This window comes from Zootoca vivipara, chromosome 12 (genome assembly GCF_965207765.1).
Source record: "Zootoca vivipara chromosome 12, rZooViv2.hap1.1, whole genome shotgun sequence".
Lineage (NCBI taxonomy): Eukaryota > Metazoa > Chordata > Lepidosauria > Squamata > Lacertidae > Zootoca > Zootoca vivipara.
Window position 1 is genome coordinate 23,637,116 of NC_142595.1, and position 18,761 is coordinate 23,655,876.

Genomic DNA, 18,761 nt, shown 5'->3' on the forward strand with positions numbered 1-18,761 from the left:
CTTTCCAAAGTAAACATAACTGCACTGAGCACAATATTGTACGTTTATATACTCGGCGTGCTGGCGCCGTGGTGCCCTGCGCCACCCAGCCTGGCCATAGGGCCGGCCCTGATGAAGGGCTTAGCTTTAGCTGAAGCTCAAGAAGGGGTGGCTAATTTGTGGCCATCCTTGTTGGACTCCATATATCCCATCAGCCACAACTAGCATGGATAATATTCAGGGGTGCTGGGAGTCAGCAACATTTGGAGGACCACAGATACGTAGTTCAGAACCTGTTTTTCAATGCAACTCCATAGCCCAGGGACACGTGCAATGATAGTAAATAAAAGTGCATTTTAACATGTGAAACGTATATTCTGCTCAGTGCTACTATATAACTCTAGTCAGCCACCACCCATTTAGGATTTATTTTTAAAAAGGACATGCAGGGGAGAATATGTGATTTCCAAGCAGACACAAGCCATAAAGTTTCTTGTTTTGAATTTCTTTATTATTATTATTAATAATATTATTATTATTATTAAATTTGTATTCCATTTTCTTTTTCAATTATTACAAATATCACATATCCATAATGTTCATATTACATTCCCTCTTCCCACCCCTCCTGGGCTTCCACCAACTTCCACTTCTGATTTATTTTTCCCCTATTACACACTGCTATCTCTAAAAATGTATACTATATTATTTTGTTATTTTCTACATATTTCTGTTACGAAAGGTGTGAGTGTTTATTTAAATCCTGCCATCAAGTCTATTTGTTTCTGGACATGCGTAGAAGCGACTTCCGGTGCCGGCGCAGCACCATAAGAACATGGCCGCTGGCAGGAGCTCTGTAATCCGGGGGGAATATGGGGTATTTTGCCATTCGGGACACCTGCGGAAAACAATAAGAAAATACGGGGGTTTCCCGGGGAAAACGGGGTACTTGGCAGCTATGGCAAGTATACTATAAATGGTTCCCATTCTCTTTCAAAGTCACTGTTGTCTTTTTCCCCTGTTCTGTCCGTCAGTTTTGCCATTTCTGCATAGTTAATCAGTTTTTCTTGCCATTGTTCTTTAGTTGGTACTTCTCCAGTCTTCCAATTTTGTGCTATCAACATTCTCGCCACTGTAGTGGCATACATAAATAACGTCCTCTTTTCTTTTGGTACGGTAGGTCTTGGCCTAAAATGCCTAACAAAAAATGCTTCTGGTTGTTTAACAAATGTTATTTTCAGCATTTTCTTCGATTCTTGTTTTGAATTTCATGCTGCCAGTTGAACAACAGATGTGGTTACAGAACAATACAATCGACACAAGACAAGTTTTCTTCGACTTGGTGACTGTTTTGTTTGATGGAATCGTATTACCTCAAAACCAAATAACTCAGCCACTGGCTTGGCAAATTTACAAGGTCCCGATTTTCACGGAGTATCTGTTTTCCTCATATTCCCTTCTACGTACTGATTAATCAACTGGATGACAATTGATAACAAGAGGCAAGCATTTCTCTTTGTCTGGCTCCTGGTGTTACATCCCCTACCCACCCAGGGACGGCAGAAAAGAATTGTCCTCCCCACCCCCCACCCCACTCCCTTATGTTAAGCAACGGCCAAATAATGACATTATCTGCCAATGCACTTAGTCGCTGGTGCCTTAGACAGCCTCTGGGAACTGTGCTTTAATTATAACTGCATTTCCTAACAGGCTTCAGTTCATATCCCCATTAAAAAATATCAATGCACAGCAGCATTTGCGCGACACAAGGCCTGTCTGCCCTTCCCTCTGCGGAGTTCAATGGAAGCTGCTAATCCGCAGTGGGGAATTGGCTATAGCTGGTCTACATCTAAGGCCTTTGAAGATAAAGCTTCAAGAATCCCAAATTCAAAGAAGCATCAGGCTCAGACGGGGTCAGTTCATCCCCGCGGAATGCCTCATGAGCCAGCTAGAGGGCTATGACAGTGTGTCTCGCTGCAGCGGAACAGCCACATTTAGCCACTATGCCCAGGGAGTAAATGGTAGTCAAATTTCGGGTCAAGAAGAAATTTATCCCCATTTTAAAACAGCTTAGTGGTTCTGATGGTTTTTGGCCGCCTATGGCGTCCTTTCCCCCTCGAATGAACCCGGCGGGTTTTGTTTCAGAGTGCATTATTGCAGACCTTCTCTGCTTCGTTACTTCGACTCGTGGCATGGGTAATATTTCTGCTCCTCGAGACGTTGAATTCTGGTCTCATTTTAAATACCTGCTGAAAGTGGTGTTTGAAGTAGCTCCTTATTGTAATGCTCTGTTCCTGCCATTGGAAATGAGGGTGAGAACACTTTTTAATGAAGGTCGCTCAAGGACAAAACACCTTGTAATGTTGAGGCATAATGAGGAACATCAAGCTTTCTGTAAACTAGGGCATGAAGCAGTCCATTATGGAGAGCCACAGGTTTGTCGGAGATGCAGGCGATCTTTTGGAAGAACTGGAGTTTTTCTAAGATACTGCCTGTGCATTGTGTGAAACTAAAAGAAACACTGAATTCATTTGTAGCCCTTTTCAAATTGGTTACAGAGATTGCTAAGGTTTTTAAATTAGTTATCACTATTATCATTATTACTTTTCTTCACCTGATGTTTCATGCCATGAAATTATTTTTTCATCTGGAATGCTTTTGCAACTTTCGTGTTTGTTAATATTTTCCATGACCTATTTGATAGATTTGCAACAGCCTATGGCCAAGGGACCCAGGTGGCGCTGTGGGCTAAACCACTGAGCCTAGGGCTTGCTGATCAGAAGGTCGGCGGTTCGAATCCCCGCGACAGGGTGAGCTCCCGTTGCTTGGTCCCAGCTCCTGCCAACCTAGCAGTTCGAAAGCACATCAAAAAATGCAAGTAGATAAATAGGAACCGCTATAATGGGAAGGTAAACGGCGTTTCCGTGTGCTGCTCTGGTTTGCCAGAAGCGGCTTTGTCATGCTGGCCACATGACCTGGAAGCTATAAGCCGGCTCCCTCGGCCAATAATGCGAGATGAGCGCGCAACCCCAGAGTCGGTCACGACTGGACCTAATGGTCAGGGGTCCCTTTACCTTTACCTATGGCCATTTAAGCAAATAATTTCGTTTGCTGGCCTACCCTATGGACCTAAAGGTAAAGGTAAAGGGACCCCAGACCATTAGATCCAGTCGTGACCGACTCTGGGGTTGCGCGCTCATCTCGCATTATTGGCCGAGGGAGCCAGTGTATAGCTTCCAGGTCATGTGGCCAGCATGACAAAGCCGCTTCTGGCACTCCAGAGCAGCACATGGAAATGCCGTTTACCTTCCCGCTATAGCGTTTCCTATTTATCTACTTGCATTTTGACGTGCTTTCGAACTGCTAGGTTGGCAGGACCTAGGGAGGAATTATTTATAGAACAGGAGTGTCCAGAAATAAGAATCCTGAACTGCCTGGAAAAAGAGCCATTCCTAAGAAATCATGTAAGATTGTATTGGGCACTAGTCCTTCTCAGTGTAGACCCAATGAAGTTAATTAATTGGCTGTTGCTGTGGCATAACTCATTAGGCACCTGTCTTTGGCTCGGATATCAGACTACTCGTTGCAAAAGATTGCAAGTCTCAAAGAATACCAAATAAAGAAGATTGGCAACTCAAATTATTAATTTATTATAATATGGCAACAAAATATGAAGAAGTTAAGGAAAATAAAAGAGGGGAAAATTGGAAATTGTTTACAGAGTATATTAAATGCCAGGTAGAGAAAACTGATCTCCTCTCAGCCTTTTAAAAAGCTAAAACAAATGAGGTATAAAAGAAGGATAAATTAAAAATAGTAATCTGCAGAGAACTCAAAGGAAAAAATATAGCATAGTATAGAGATGGTTGAGAAGTAAAGGGAAAGGGGGGGATAGGGGGAGGGGGGGCGTAAAAAGCACGGATCATAGGATTTATATTCTGCTTATTTGTTTATATGTTATTATTTGTTTTTATACTTATATGTTATTATTTCTGTATTTTTTCTGGAAAATCAATAAAGCTTGATTTTAATAAAATAAAAAATAATAAGAAGAAGAAGTTAATTAATTTAGTTGCATTAATTTCAGTGGGTCTATTCCAGGCATCCCCAAACTTCGGCCCTCCAGATGTTTTGGACTACAGTTCCCATCATCCCTGACCACTGGTCCTGTTAGCTAGGGATCATGGGAGTTGTAGGCCAAAACATCTGGAGGGCCGCAGTTTGGGGATGCCTGGTCTATTCTGAGTACGACCAGCAGTGACTACAACCCTGTGACATTTGTGTGTGTGTTTTGCCTGCTGATGCAGAAAGACAATGCTTTGTAGTGCCTAAACCAGGCATAGGCAAACTACAGCCCTCCAGATGTTTGGGACTACAATTCCCATCATCCCTAGCTAACAGGACCAGTGTAGAAACATCTGGAGGGCTGGAGTTTGCCTATGCCTGGCCTAAAATGTAAAGGCACAATTGCATGCAGACACACAAACACACACACTTATTCCACCTCCACTTGTGAGCATAGCCAGTACCTCACAAGTCAGGAACAAGAGACATTGGCTCCCAGTACGTTTCCGAGCACAATTCAAAGTGTTGGTGTTGACCTTCAAAGCCCTAAACGGCCTCGGTCCAGTATACCTGAAGGAGCATCTCCACCCCCATCATTCTGCCCGGACACTGAGGTCCAGCGCCGAGGGCCTTCTGGCGGTTCCCTCACTGCGAGAAGCAAAGCTACAGGGAACCAGGCAGAGGGCCTTCTCGGTAGTGGCACCCACCCTGTGGAACGCCCTCCCATCAGATGTCAAAGAGATCAATACCTATGTTCAGGGAAGTTTTTAATGTGTGACATTTTAATGTATTTTAAATCTCTGTTTGAAGCCGCCCAGAGTGGCTGGGGAAACCCAGCCAGATGGGTGGGGTAGAAATAAATAAATAAATTATTATTATTATTATTACTACTACTACTATTAGTAGTAGTAGTAAAATCCAGCCCACCAAACTCCTACCCTGCCTATCAGGTTCTGGGCTTTCCCTGACATTCCACAACTTGTTCTCCATACTGTGGCTGATAACATCTCATCAAAATCCTTGTCTCTTTCAAAGTGTGTGCCACACTTACACACCTGGTTACAATCAGAATTGTATTGGTAAAAGGACTTAGGTTTTCCTTTGCAGAACTCTCACTTTCAGCTGTGCCTCGATTTCTCTATGGTGTGGCAAGACAGATAATGTTCCAGTAGTCTGGTTCTTCTGCCCTAGGCATAGCTGTCAAGTTTTCCCTTTTCTCGCGAGAAAGCCTATTCAGCATAAGGGACTTTCCCTGAAAAAAAGGAAGAACTTGACAGCTATGGCCCTGGGAGGAGGCTGCACTGCCTTTGCTTTGCTGTCACAACACAATGGACAATACCAGGCAATGTGATCAGGAGATTGCTAGCACAGCAACAGCCTGCAGGAAGAGGGGAAGATGCGTCAAGTACCAGCCCCTCCACACCACGCTAAAAGCTTCGATTGTCCGGCTGCGTTAACAGGAAGATGGGAAACCACAAAGCCCATTAGCTTCATGAAGAAAGCTCCTCAATCATTAATGGCAAAAAAGTAGCCTGAGATGTCAACCCCCAGCGGCAGGCCACAAAGGCACTGGCCTCAGTATCCTACCAAACCACACTGTACAAGCCAACATATTTTCTTGTGCCACTTTGCTCCCGTTTTCTCACAATTGCCATTTAATTTAATAAAAAAAAGAAATACAAGTGTAGCTTGGAGAATTAGTTGCTGGCCACAAGAGGCCCCCTGTAACTTTAAGCGCCTGCTTGGAAAAGGTTGCCCCCCCCCCGCAACCTTTTGAGAGAAAAGGTGAGTGGAAAGCTGTCTTTGGTGGAACGCGCCCTTCCACGCAGGCACACATGGCATTTCCAGACATCCTCGGGGATCCGATTGCTTTTGTGATGACCGGAACAACGATTACTGATTTGAGTGCACTGACTTCAATGCTGATCTTGTACCCTACTTTACAGAAGATGGTCCTCTGTTTGAAGGGTTATCTGGCTCACGTTCAGATAAGAACCCCAAGAACGGAAAGGAAGCAGGGGCCTTGAAACTGCCCGTCAACAGTTACCGTAGCACACAGCTCAGCAGGCATACAGGTTATTTGCTTACAGATTCCCCCACTATGGCATCGGTTATTGTTTTTCTATTTAAATTACAGTTATTTCTAAATTTGGATCTACACATTGAGAGCATGCAAAATCTACATGGCCTCTTTTGTCCTCTTTTTTTTATGATGAATTTCCTCTTTCCGGCACTCCACTTTCTCTGCAGACTACATTTAGGATTATTTGGGAGTGGGGGAGATAATTTAATTTGAACAAAAGGGTGTGTGTGTGTGTGTGTGTGTGTGTGTGTCAAACCAAAGGACTCACTGCCAAAACTTCCAAAATCAGAGCCTATAGGTGTGAGCAATTCCATATGTCTGATTTACACCACCTTTGAGCCTCTTTTGCACTCTGCGTGGGGCCGGTGGGTGCTTCCAGACAACCTGCTTGTTTAACACTCATCTCAATTTGCTTGCAGAGAGTTCAGACAAAGTTAGCTATTTAATGAGAAATCACTGTGATTTCCTTGCAGAAAGACTAGATGCCATTGTGTCAAAGTAGGCACTTTCTGCTGCATTTTACATCACTTTCCTTCTCGCAAAATATCTGGTCTTTTTTGGGGGAGGGGTTAGTTAGTTGCATAAGAGCAGGGGTCAGCAAACTTTTTTGGGGGGGGGATGAACAAATTCCTATGCCCCACAAATAACCCAGAGAAGCATTTTAAATAAAAGCACACATTCTACTCATGTAAAAACACACTGATTCCCGGACCGTCCGCAGGCCGGATTGAGAAGGCGATTGGGCTGGATCTGACCCCCGGGCCTTAGTTTGCCTACCCATGGACAAGACAGAGCTTCAATGGCACAAACCAAATTTGCTAGTATGCAACTGAATCCCACTCAAAAGCGCCAACAGTCTGGACGTGCCCTTTATGTGAATGTTTCGTCCTTTTTAATGCAGAAGAGAAAATGGTGGCTAGGCATTCTCTGGCTAGTCCCAATTGGACATTCACCTATTAAATCATTTGAAGAGGGAATTTGTTTTAAACCTTTTGTAAAATAAACAAACCAACAGCCTCGGTGTAATAGAGGAAAGAGCAGCGCCTAGGAATTGAATTCTTCCTTCATTCCGGTTTCATTTCAAAACACTTTTTGCACAGCTCCCTTGAAATAATGCTTCCTTGGAGGGATTGGTGTGTGGGTTACGTTGCCAGTATTTGCAGAAAGACTCTCCCTTTAGCATGGAATGTGGGTTTTAGGGATGGCTTCACAAATCTTCAGGAGAAATAAACAATGGATCTGTCTGTCAGACGGACGAAGGGAATCGCCAGTTACCCATCTTACCTGGCAGTGGAAACAGCAGATGAATAGCCTGAAGGCATATGACGCAGGTTTTGACTGCTGAAGCTAAGCAGGCATTGATGTAAGCTGCCAGGCTGGCTCTAAGTTGTTTGAAACCTTCCAAGGAAGAGACGGGAGTAAGTGAAACAAATAATCAAAGCACAAGACAGAGTCCAAACAGAGTGGCCCTGCTACACCTCTGCTTCTTCTCCAATCTAGGGAAAGTTCAGTAAGGGTGCATGGCCCCAGACGTCCCATGGAATGCTCTCCCATAGGGCTCCCCCCCCCCTAGTCCTGTAGAGACAAGCTACAAGCAAAAAACAGAAGCTGACCTTAGAAGGAGGAGCACTTTCTTCTAGCATCCCATCTGCCAAGGCAAAAACTCAAGTCCCTGCTATTTTCAGAATAGCTAGGGGAGGAGCCAGTAGGTACCAATGCAGCAGGCTTTGTGACCCAGCTCCTGAATGTGCCTATGACCTCAGACCTTCCAAGTTTCCCTATTTTCCAGGAACAGTCTCAGATTTACAGAAGCCATCCTGGTTTCTGATCTGATCCCAAAATGTCTTGCTTTTCCTCAGGACATTCTTATTTTCATCAGACAAATGTTGGAGGGGACATCTCTACAATCGTACCTTGGAAGCCAAACGCCTTGGCACTCGTATGTTTTGGCTCCCGAACGCTGCAAACCCGGAAGTGACGGTTCCGGTCTGCGAACGTTCTTTGGAACCCAAACGTCTGACGGGGCTTCCGATTGGCTGCAGGAGCTTCCTGCAGCCAATCGGAAGCCACGCCTTGGTTTCCGAATGTTTTGGAAGTCAAACGAACTTCTGGAATGGATTCCGTTTGGCTTCCAAGGTACGACTGTATTTTCATTGGAGAAATATTGGAGGGTATGTGGTAGAAGTATTTTTTTTTCCTTTGTCTGCCCTGTTCGGAAGATATATGCCTTTGTCTGTTTGTTCGGAAGATATATGCCCTTGCTCTGGAACAGATCAAACCTGGAAGAATTGCTCACTCCATCTAAACAGGATGCACAGTTCGGTGTTAAGAGCGCACACCGCCAACGCAATGAAGGAGGCTTGAGCACAAAATACCAAACTGCAGCCCCTTCCCCAGGTTCTTTGCATCCATGTTGTGGCAAGTTCCAAATGGAAGTGAAGAAGCTTCTGCAATGCCCTCGAGGGCCCTGGCAGCTGATCCTCAAGGGCGATGGTGCTGGGCGAAAGGTTAAAAGCAAAGGGTGAGCTTGTCACATTTGCAGATTGGGAGCCGCGGGGCAACAAAGCTGATCTCACCGCAGGCAGGGAAAGATGTTAATCCAGAGCAAACGATCAGCGTCAATATTCCAAGCAGTGCATTAGGCGCAGTCAATTTCAGTTAAGGCTGCGCCTGGCTTATGTATAATTCAGCAACGCAGCGTTGCCGCCGCAGCCAAGGGGGTTCAGTTCTCCATAGCCTTATTGTTTATTAATAGAAGCACTACACGGAATGGGGAGGGGGAGAGGCTGTCTATATTAAGCCCCGAGATTAAACACACACAGCCACGCAACCCCAGAGGTACAGTACCCACGTTTCCTCTACGCCACCCCACTGCGTGCAAGAGGTCGCGTGCCCCTTTTTGGCCCTCAGAGAAGGCCCGGCTGCTGAACAAAAAGCTTGCCATCCTCAGATGAAAAGGCCGCTTTGAAGGCTGCATCTTCTCTGCAAAGGAAATTGCAGTGTTTTCTCTTTCCGTAGACGAAATTGTTGCTGCTCCCTGGGGGAAGTTGATTTGATGAGCGAGGGCGGAGCTTAGGAAGAGAAAGCGTGGAAGATGGGGGCAGGGGAGGCAGGCAGCAATGGAAGCGGGTTGGAAGCCAAACTCCTCTGCATTCGCTGACAGGAACTGGGAGCCACTGGGTGCGAGGACGGCTAGACGGCTGGATACTCAAAAATGGCGCTGGCCTTAACCAATCAACTGCTGTGGCTCAAAATTATTTTGTAGGGTTGGCAGGGGTGTCCTTACCAGCTTCCTGTGTTCCAATGAAAGAAGCAAAGACTCCAGAAATTGGCATTCCTGAAGAGCCCGCCATTTTGCAAGGCCCTTGTTCCTTCCTCAGAATTCCAGATATTTGATCGGGGTGGGGGGTGTGAGGGGGAGAGAGAGAAAATGGAAGTAAGTAATGAATAGCCTTCTAGGGTGAAACTGTTGTGATATGACTCTCCTGTGGCCAATGAGAACTGTAGACAACTGAAGGTGACACCCAACATTCATGGGCCTTTTAGATGTCGGTCTTTCCACATGGCAATCTTTGATTTCTGAAACAAACAAACAAAAATCCTTCCAGCAGCACCTTAGAGACCAACTAAGTTTGTCATAGGTATGAGCTTTCTTGTGCATGCACACTTCCTCAGATACCTATGACAAACTTACAGTAGTTGGTCTCTAAGGTGCTGCTGGAAGGATTTTTATTTTATTTTATTTTTACTACGTCAGACCAACACGGCTACCTACCTGTAACTAGAACTTTGATTTCTGAAGTTGTTTTGAGGCTGGCGGTGTAATATGGAATTTCTGAGCATCCTAAAATTGAAGCTCAAGAGTGGATGGATATAGTACAGTGAGGGGTGGGGGACCTGTGGCCCTCCAGATGTTGACTCCAGCCCCCATCAGCCTCAGCCAACTTGGCCAACTGTCCGGGATGACAGGAGTTGGAGTCTAGCGCCGCATCTAGAGCACCACAAATTCTCCACCGCTGATGTAGTGACTGGAGTACCAAACTAGTTGTGATGTAAATGAGTCACTTGCAGTTCCATTTCATTTTGTTTTTATACCTAGCTGATGCGTGTGGCTTGATTTTAATCAGGAACTGCGGGGAACAAGGGTGGGGGGCTTAACCTTTTCATCTGCCGCCACAGTTGTGCTTTGCACAGATAGGAAAGCTTCCTGTGGCATCAATGGAAGATTCCTTTCCCCAGCTCAGGCATTGTGGGGAGCACGGGATAAAGAACACAGCGGGAGACAGAATGTGGATCCGGAAGGTCACCCAGAACGAAAGCAGGCGCCCCCTTTTATTGAAAATTTTAGGAACTGTCAATGTTTAACCAGAGGTGCATCCTTCATCCAATGACAATTGGTCAAGCCCCAAAGAGGTGGTGTTCTTGCATAGGTCACATCCTGCCAACACCCCAAAAACCCACCATAAGGGAAGTCCCTGTTTCTCACGTTCACCATGATCATGCCTCTGTCACCTGCCCACTCCTCAAACATCCCCCTCCTCTCTAACTCGTGATCCCTGGGGTTTTTCCACCACTCTGCCATTTTCCCATTGTCTTTCTCCTAACCTGGGTCTGACCCTTCAGGCTTGGACCAGCCTCCCCTGTTCTAACCTGCTCTAACCGGTTCCATCAGGATCCTCCCAACTCTGGCCAGCCCAGTAGTGACCTGCTGCCCTCTAATGTCCCCCTGACCTAACTTGTGGATGCGTGTTTGTGCATACTGACGTACAGGAAGGTTTGCCAGCACTGTACGTTGCGTTTGACAGCTGAGGGTTTTGACAGCTAGCTTTTATCTGATGCGGTTTGCCAGCATCAATCTAAAATCACTGCTACAAGGCATCCCCAAACTGCGGCCCTCCAGATGTTTTGGCCTACAACTCCCATGATCCCTAGCTAACAGGACCCGTGGTCAGGGATGATGGGAATTGTAGTCCAAAACATCTGGAGGGCCGAAGTTTAGGGATGCCTGCTCCAGCTGATAGTAACTGAAGCAGGGGATGGCGGCATTTTCTTCATAAGCATGGTCCATGTGGGAATGGTTTAAAAGCAACACGCCCACATGCCATGTCCTGACCCAGACCTTCCCAGTGTCCCTATTTTCCAGTGACAGTCCCAGATTTACAGAAGCCATCACAGTTTCCGATTTGATCCCATAATGCCTTGCTTTTCCGTAGGGCGTCCCTATTTCCATTGGAGAAATGTTGGAGGGTATGGAGTTATGCAAAAAACAACAACCACCCATGAGCCAAGGAGATAAGTAACTATACAGCCTTTAGAAGACATCCTGTATAGGGAAGTTTTTAATGATTAATATTTTATTATGTTTTTATATATGTTGGAAGCTGCCCGGAATGGCCGGGGCAACCCAGTCAGACGGGCGGGGCATTATTATTCTTGTTATTCTTCTTGTTGTTATTATGGAATAGGGCATCCCTATTTTCATCGCAGAAATGTTCAGGGTGTGAAATCCCTCCTCCTCTGGTGACAATTAATGTAAGAAACAGAGCTGCAAGGGAAATGTTAAGGGCCACATCCAATATGGTCCCAGGCACTGGTGTTTGGTGGCCATTAGGGCTGGTAGGGAAGCCCCTACAGTAGGTGGAGGCAGAGCCAATAACAGGCAGAGCCAACTGAGTCTAGCCTCATCCCCATTGTTCATTTTCCTGTGTTCTAGAAGGGGTAACACTGAGACTAAGGAGGAGGAGGGAAATGACAGCCAGGGCCACCCCACCTGGACTGAATATAGTAGCTAAGGAAGGCAGGTGGGGGGCGGGGATGGCTGAGGCCAGACTGAAGCTGGTGGGGCAGTGCCCCATTCAGCCAAATGGATCAGGCCTCCAGTGAGCCTAAGTGCAAAATCAGGAAGTTGTCCATTTCAATGTCTCCTCCATGACAAACTCTCTCTGCTTGTCCTTAGGCAACCCATTATTCCAGCAGCTTCGCCAAGAAAGACGCCTGCCTATCTTTCAGGTGGCTGTTAGAAGGATTAAAATACGGCAATGCATTTAATTTTTAATATAGCACTTTACTGTTATGTTTCTTTTAAATGTGAGCCACTTTGGGAAATTAGTGTGAAAAATCAGAGTGTGAATAACCTGGGAATAAATACATAAATGAAAAGGGGTCTTCCCTGCATTTCATTATTACATTTCGATTAAAGTGCTATACAAATGCTGTCATTAGGATTCCTACATGAAAGCTGGGTAGATTGATTTAAAACAAGGCAATTTAAAGCTGGCTGCCAAGTTCCTCATCATGTTAGAATTTGTATATATTTTTAATCGTTTAATCCAGCCTAGATGAAAAAGAAGATTACACCAGTAGTGTAATCCACAGCATTCCCCCCCCCCCTCAGCAGTAAGTCTTATAGTTTTTAGTTAGTCTTATGCTTAGGTAAGTATCCACAGAATTGCTCCGTATATTTGACTTTTCCTTCTGACAATAAGTGGTGGCTTTGTATTATTAAGCTGTCCTCTCTATTTAAAAACAATTGTAGCTGAGGCTGCATTCACACTACAGTTTATTCCATTTCCCCAGCGTTTCCCTAACTCTTAATTTCCGTATTATAATTGAGCTTTCACATGGCGTGAAATCCACTTCTGGAAATCTAGCGGAATCTAGTAGAAATTTAGCGCTTATTTCCATGTTAATTGCCTCCAGAAAAAATAAATCTGCTCGCAACCCCATTAAGCCAGAAAATTGCAGGAATAAAGTGACAAAATCTGTTATTTCCTGCTGCTTTCATGGGTGCATCATAGGGGGAGCAGGAGTACGCATGTACGGAAAGGGGAAGTGAGCAGGGAAGTTGTTCAGGGGTGTGTATTCTTGTGTCACCACTCTCACCGCTATGAATGGAATGTAACACAGCGTACATCCCAGTATATCGGACAAAAAAAGGTGCAGTTGCATAACAACAGGTAAAAAGGTAAAGGGACACCTGATCATTAGGTCCAGTCGTGACCGACTCTGGGGTTGCGCGCTCATCTCGCATTATTGGCCGAGGGAGCTGGCGTACAGCTTCCAGGTCATGTGGCCACCATGACTAAGCCGCTTCTGGCGAACCAGAGCATCACACAGAAACGCCGTTTACCTCCCCGCCGGAGCGGTACCTATTTATCTACTTTGCACTTTGACGTGCTTTCGAACTGCTAGGTTGGCAGGAGCTGGGACCGAGCAACGGGAGCTCACCCTGTCGCAGGGATTCGAACTGCCGACCTTCTGATCGCCAAGCCCTTGGCTCAGTGGTTTAACCCATAGTGCCGCCCACGTCCCTATAACAACAGGTACTGCATTACAAATGGGAATGTTAGGAAACAGAAGTGCCAGCATTATAATCAGGGAAATGAACACAATATTTCCCATGTTAAACAGGAAGCTTCAGGAGGCTGTGAATGTCAGGGAGGAATATGGGCAATGCCAGGGTGCGGGGTGCCACAAGCCCCTGCCCCATTGCTGGACACTTCAGTAACATATAGTGTTGTGTGTGTGTGTTTTTGCTTTCAGAGATCTTAACATGTGGGATACAACTCACTCAGAAATATACTTTTGCCTCTTCTGTCCCTGCCTCGAAATGTTTTCCTGTGCCACCATAGGATATGTGCCACCATAGGTTCCATATGAACCTACCTGGACCCTGAGATCATCTTCTGAGGCCCTTCTTCTTGTGCCTCCTCCACAAGATGTCCAGAGGGTGGCAACACAAGAATGGGCCTTTTCTTCAGTGGCTCCCTGTTTGTGGAATGCTCTCCCCAGGGAGGCTCGCCTAGCAAAAATGTTCCTTTTCAACCAGGCCTTTGGTCGATTGACATCTAATGCCTTTTTAAATGTGTTGTGGGAGGGGGATTATTGGTTCATTTTTGTTATGTATTTGGGTTTTTTTTTTATCCTGTATATGTTGTGAACTACCTTGAGATGTATGGCTGAAGGGCGGAATACAAATTTAATAAATATGTAAATAGGATCTGCTTAACCCAGTGGAGGCTGGTTCATTAGGGTGAATTGGGCTCCACTAGTCTCAGTCTGGCCTCACCTAATCCAGACCTCCCTATCTTCTTACAACCAGTCAGTGGTGAGGTGGCTCTGCCTTTCATCAGCTCTAGCGCCACCTACTGTTGGCCTCCTGGCCTTCTGCCCTATGGGCGGCAAATACCACTGGCTTAACAGTTCTGCTTCTCAAAATCTGTTCCCTTCCAACTTCTTTTCCTCTTCTGAAGAAAAAAAGATGATGCAATTATCTAGTGTGCAGGTCCTGGGAGGATTGGCCATGAACTTGATCTTCTGATCGCAGCATCAATAAGGCGGAAGGGTTATGCATTGCCGAAAAGTAGATTCTGATCTGAAGGGAAGGGTCCCATCAGGCTTCGTGTGAGTGGCAGAATTGTGCAGTCTGCATGTCTGCGATAATACTGCTAGGTTATGCTCTGCACTTAAATATATATATATCCAAAGTTCTGCAGGAAGAACAGCTGACCCGTAGATATTATGCAAATCGTGCACATTTGCATATACTTGCTTATTTTGCATATAATCCATTCTGCTTCTGTGAGTCACGAGGAGAGGCACTTGAAGCCTTGCCTGCCTCCCGTCCACCAAACTGTCTGCTGAGATTTTAGATGTGCTGAGCTGCTTTCATTACATGGTTCCCCCCACCCACCCACCCACACTCATCCTCCTATCTTGACATCTGGAAAGGCTAAAAAAAAAATTGCTTTTTTAAAAATAAAAAGTACCTTAAAATTCTCTGGATGTTGAATTCTGCACTTGCTAAAAATGACTGCCTTTGAGTTGCAGGATCGCAGGATCCACACAGCTGTGAGCCCAGCCAGAGGCAAAAGATGCTGTGATTGACTTTACTTAACTGGCTCATCCAAATGGAAAAAAAATAAGGTGTGTGTGCATCCACTATGGGTGTGGCAGATATGGCATGCAACCCTCTGGGCCAGTGGAGACTGGTCCAATGGGGCAAATGGACCAACCAACCACTTACCTGCTTTCTTACTTGTATCCAGCCTGGCAGAGCGGGGTGAGTGGTGGGATGGCCCTGGCTGTCACCTTTCCCCTCCTAGAGCTTAGTTTAGTCCCTGCAGAACACAGCAGGGAGGAGGGTGAAGACCCAGCTAGAATTAGTTGGTTTCACCTGTTACTGGCTCCATGCATCTCGGTGCCTGTTGTCGTTTTGCAGATGGCAACTCCCTTTCCACGCTTCCAGTTCAGATGCAGGGAACGCGCGCCTGAGCACCTGCAATGCAAGACTCTGGTGCTCTCTGAGACAACCTGCTTCCCTCTTTCTCATGATTTGTTTGCACAAAGTCTGCACTGGGTGGTGGTTATCTTGGCTACAGGTGAAACTCGGAAAATTAGAATATCGTCGAAAAGTGCATTTATTTCAGTAACGCATCTTAAAGGGTGAAACCAATATATGAGACAGATGCATGACATGCAAAGCAGGGTATGTCAAGCCTTTATTTGTTGTAATTGTAATTATTTGTCATTAGGTGGGTCAATTATAAATGGAATGTAATGAATGAAATGTAATAGCGATGTTTATTTTTGTATTATTGTAATTATTTGTTTTATTACTGTGGAATTTCCAAAAGAAAGCATTTGTAAAAATTAAAAGAAAAATAAATAATAATAAGTTGCAATACTGAAATAAATGCACTTTCGACAATATTCTAATTTTCCAAATTTCACTTGTATTTGCTGAGCATACGTTCTGATTTGTTTTTCAGATGCCTTTTCTTGCAGCTTACAGGCAAACCCTGTTTTTTAAGGTGGTAGCATGTTTGTTTGTCTTTGTCCATGGAGTTTTCTTGGCAGGGATACTGGAGTGGCTTGCCAGTTCCTTCTCCAGGTGGATCACGTTTAGTCAAAACTCTCCACTATGACCTGTCCATCTTGGGTGGCCCTGCACGGCATAGCTCATAACTTCTCTGAGTTATTCAAGCCCCTTCACCATGACAAGGCATTGATCCATGAAGTGTAGTGATGTATGGAAGTGAGAGCTGGACCATAAAGAAGGCTGATCGCGGAAGATGGTGACAGCAGTCACGAAATTAAAAGACGCCTGCTTCTTGGGAGAAAAGCAATGACAAACCTAGACAGCATCTTAAAAAGCAGAGACATCACCTTGCCGACAAAGGTCCGTATAGTTAAAGCTATGGTTTTCCCAGTAGTGATGTATGGAAGTGAGAGCTGGACCATAAAGAAGGCTGATCGCCGAAGAATTGATGCTTTTGAATTATGGTGCTGGAGGAGACTCTTGAGAGTCCCATGGACTGCAAGAAGATCAAACCTAGCCATTCTGAAGGAAATCAGCCCTGAGTGCTCACTGGAAGGACAGATCCTGAAGCTGAGGCTCCAATACTTTGGCCACCTCATGAGAAGAGATGACTCCCTGGAAAAGACCCTGATGTTGGGAAAGATTGAGGGCACTAGGAGAAGGGGAACGGCAGAGGATGAGATGGTTGGACAGTGTTCTCGAAGCTACGAACATGAGTTTGACCAAACTGCGGGAGGCAGTGGAAGACAGGAGTGCCTGGCGTGCTCTGGTCCATGGGGTCACGAAGAGTCGGACACGACTAAATTACTAAACAACAACAACAAAGCAGGTTTGTTGCACAAGACCTTCCAGACCACTTTAATTGTAGCAGTATGTGAAACCATAGCCCCCCCCCCCTCACAGAGCTAAAATCCCTGGTCCCTTAAGAAACTACAGTTCCCAGTTCAGTGAATATAAGAGCAGAGAAGCTGGAGGCACAGCATGATAAAGTTAGAAGCTAGGAAGACTCCCTGGTTCCCATAGGAGGCAGCTCCTAGGGGCCAAGGTCCCTTTGCCCGCCCCCAATAAAATATTTGATGGGGCCGTGCCCCCACAAAGGTGATAGCCATTGCCATTCAAATGGTGTGCGTGCTCCGCTTCTTGTGATCGATTCTGCAAGGTGGGGCTTATCTGCCCCCCCAATATTTTATTTAAGTTGGTACCCCTCCTGGTTACTTAGTTCCTTAGAAATCTAAACTGGGACATGGTACAAGGCGTGGGAGGGGGAGGCGGACTGGAGCGGGAACAGGAGGCGGTATGGATGTGGCGGCGGTGGAGGGGGGAATCTGCGTGGCAAGGATGTGCGCGCCTGCCTTGTCATCTCAGCTCCGAGAAGAACCAAACGGGGGGAGAGAGGGAGAGAGAGGGAGAGCGTCTGAATTCTCTTGATCAGATTCGGGGGTGCTACAACGCAGTCGCCTGACCCAATTATCAGAATGCACTCCCCCACTCCCCCGCCCCAAGTTAGGAGCGAGCGCCTTCGCCTTGAAGCTTCAAAGCGCTTTGTAGCTGCGCAAAAGCGCAGCGTGCGCCCCGGAAGAAAGGAAGCCGCCATCAAAAAGATCCCGCGCCTGGCGAGGCTTTCATCTTCCAGACACGCAGACACACACACACCAGCTGTCGCATCTCCAGCTCCTGTGTGTGTGTGTGTGTGTGTGTGTGTGTGTGTGTGTGTGTGATTGTGTGACACATAATGAGCCGTACCTCCACTAGCCATTTATTTATTGCGCGCCCCTGCGCTGGAGTTGGCGAGGGTGGGTGTCTCAGGTCAGGGAAGTTCAGGCCCAGCCATGGGAGGGCGGGCGCGTCTTTCACGAGGCCATCCGGGGGGGGGAGTGTTCAAAGGGGAGGCGAGCACCAGGAAAAAAGCATTTTTGCCTTTGCAAAAGATAAGATTTGCACGCGAAAGCGCTGGGAGGGAAAGCAATGGAATGGCTCATGCGGCAACGGCGGAGATAAATATTATCTTGTCAAGTCCAAGACTTAGGCGTGTGAGCCAGGGCGGGGACGGATCCACAGATGTTTTTGATTCCTTTGGCGTCACCGAGACGTGGGTGTAAAAACAAAAAAACTAGGAATCCAGAGCCAGGAGGGACCTGGGGCTGCTGGAAGGACGAGCCTGACCTTAAGCAACTGCCTGGGATCGCATTCCACTTCACGCAGACTCGACGGGGTGGGATCGAGGAAGGCGCTATCCTGCCTCCTTTCCACGTTCTTCTGTCACTGATATCCTGCGAGAGACACGGAGGCTGTCAGAAAAGAGGGAGCGTTGCTCCCGGCGTGCAGACTCGTTCCAGTTTTTGGCTCCGGGGGTAAAACAGGTCGGGCAGGGCTTTGCATTGTTTCAGGAACCTGCCAAACCTGCTAGACAGCGGTACAAAAGACGCGCGTGCGCGCCCTGCAGGAAAGTCAAGCTCCCTCGAACCACTTTTCAGTTCCTTTAAAAAGATTGTTGTCAGCCTCGACGTGCGGTCTCAGTCCCATAGACTGCTACCGGTAGTTATAAAGGCAGATCCAGCCGTTTTCTGAAAGCCTCAACACCATACGTCTAAAGCACACTGCTTCCCCCAAATAAGGAATTTAAGGGAACAATTCTGACTCTTTGGCTGCATTTTGTTGTTGTTTAGTCGTTTAGTCGTGTCCGACTCTTCGTGACCCCATGGACCAGGCACTCCTGTCTTGCACTGCCTCCCGCAGTTTGGTCAAACTCATGTTCGTAGCTTCGAGAACACTGTCCAACCATCTTGTCCTCTGTCGTCCCCTTCTCCTAGTGCC

The 18,761-nt window shown here is 46.3% G+C and overlaps 1 long non-coding RNA gene across 2 annotated transcripts; it reads right to left on the reverse strand.

The window, feature by feature from the left end:
- Positions 1-468: 468 nt before the first annotated feature.
- On the reverse strand, positions 469-18,379 carry LOC148683826 (uncharacterized). 2 transcript variants are annotated; one of them, XR_015946633.1, is made up of 3 exons: positions 18,111-18,379; positions 7,412-7,525; positions 469-2,273 (listed from the first exon to the last, which is right to left on the reverse strand). It is a non-coding gene; the product is annotated as an uncharacterized LOC148683826 (long non-coding RNA). The 2 variants fall into 2 exon arrangements; XR_015946634.1 differs by lacking the exon at positions 18,111-18,379 and adding an exon at positions 9,414-9,667.
- Between the last annotated feature and the right edge of the window lie 382 nt (positions 18,380-18,761).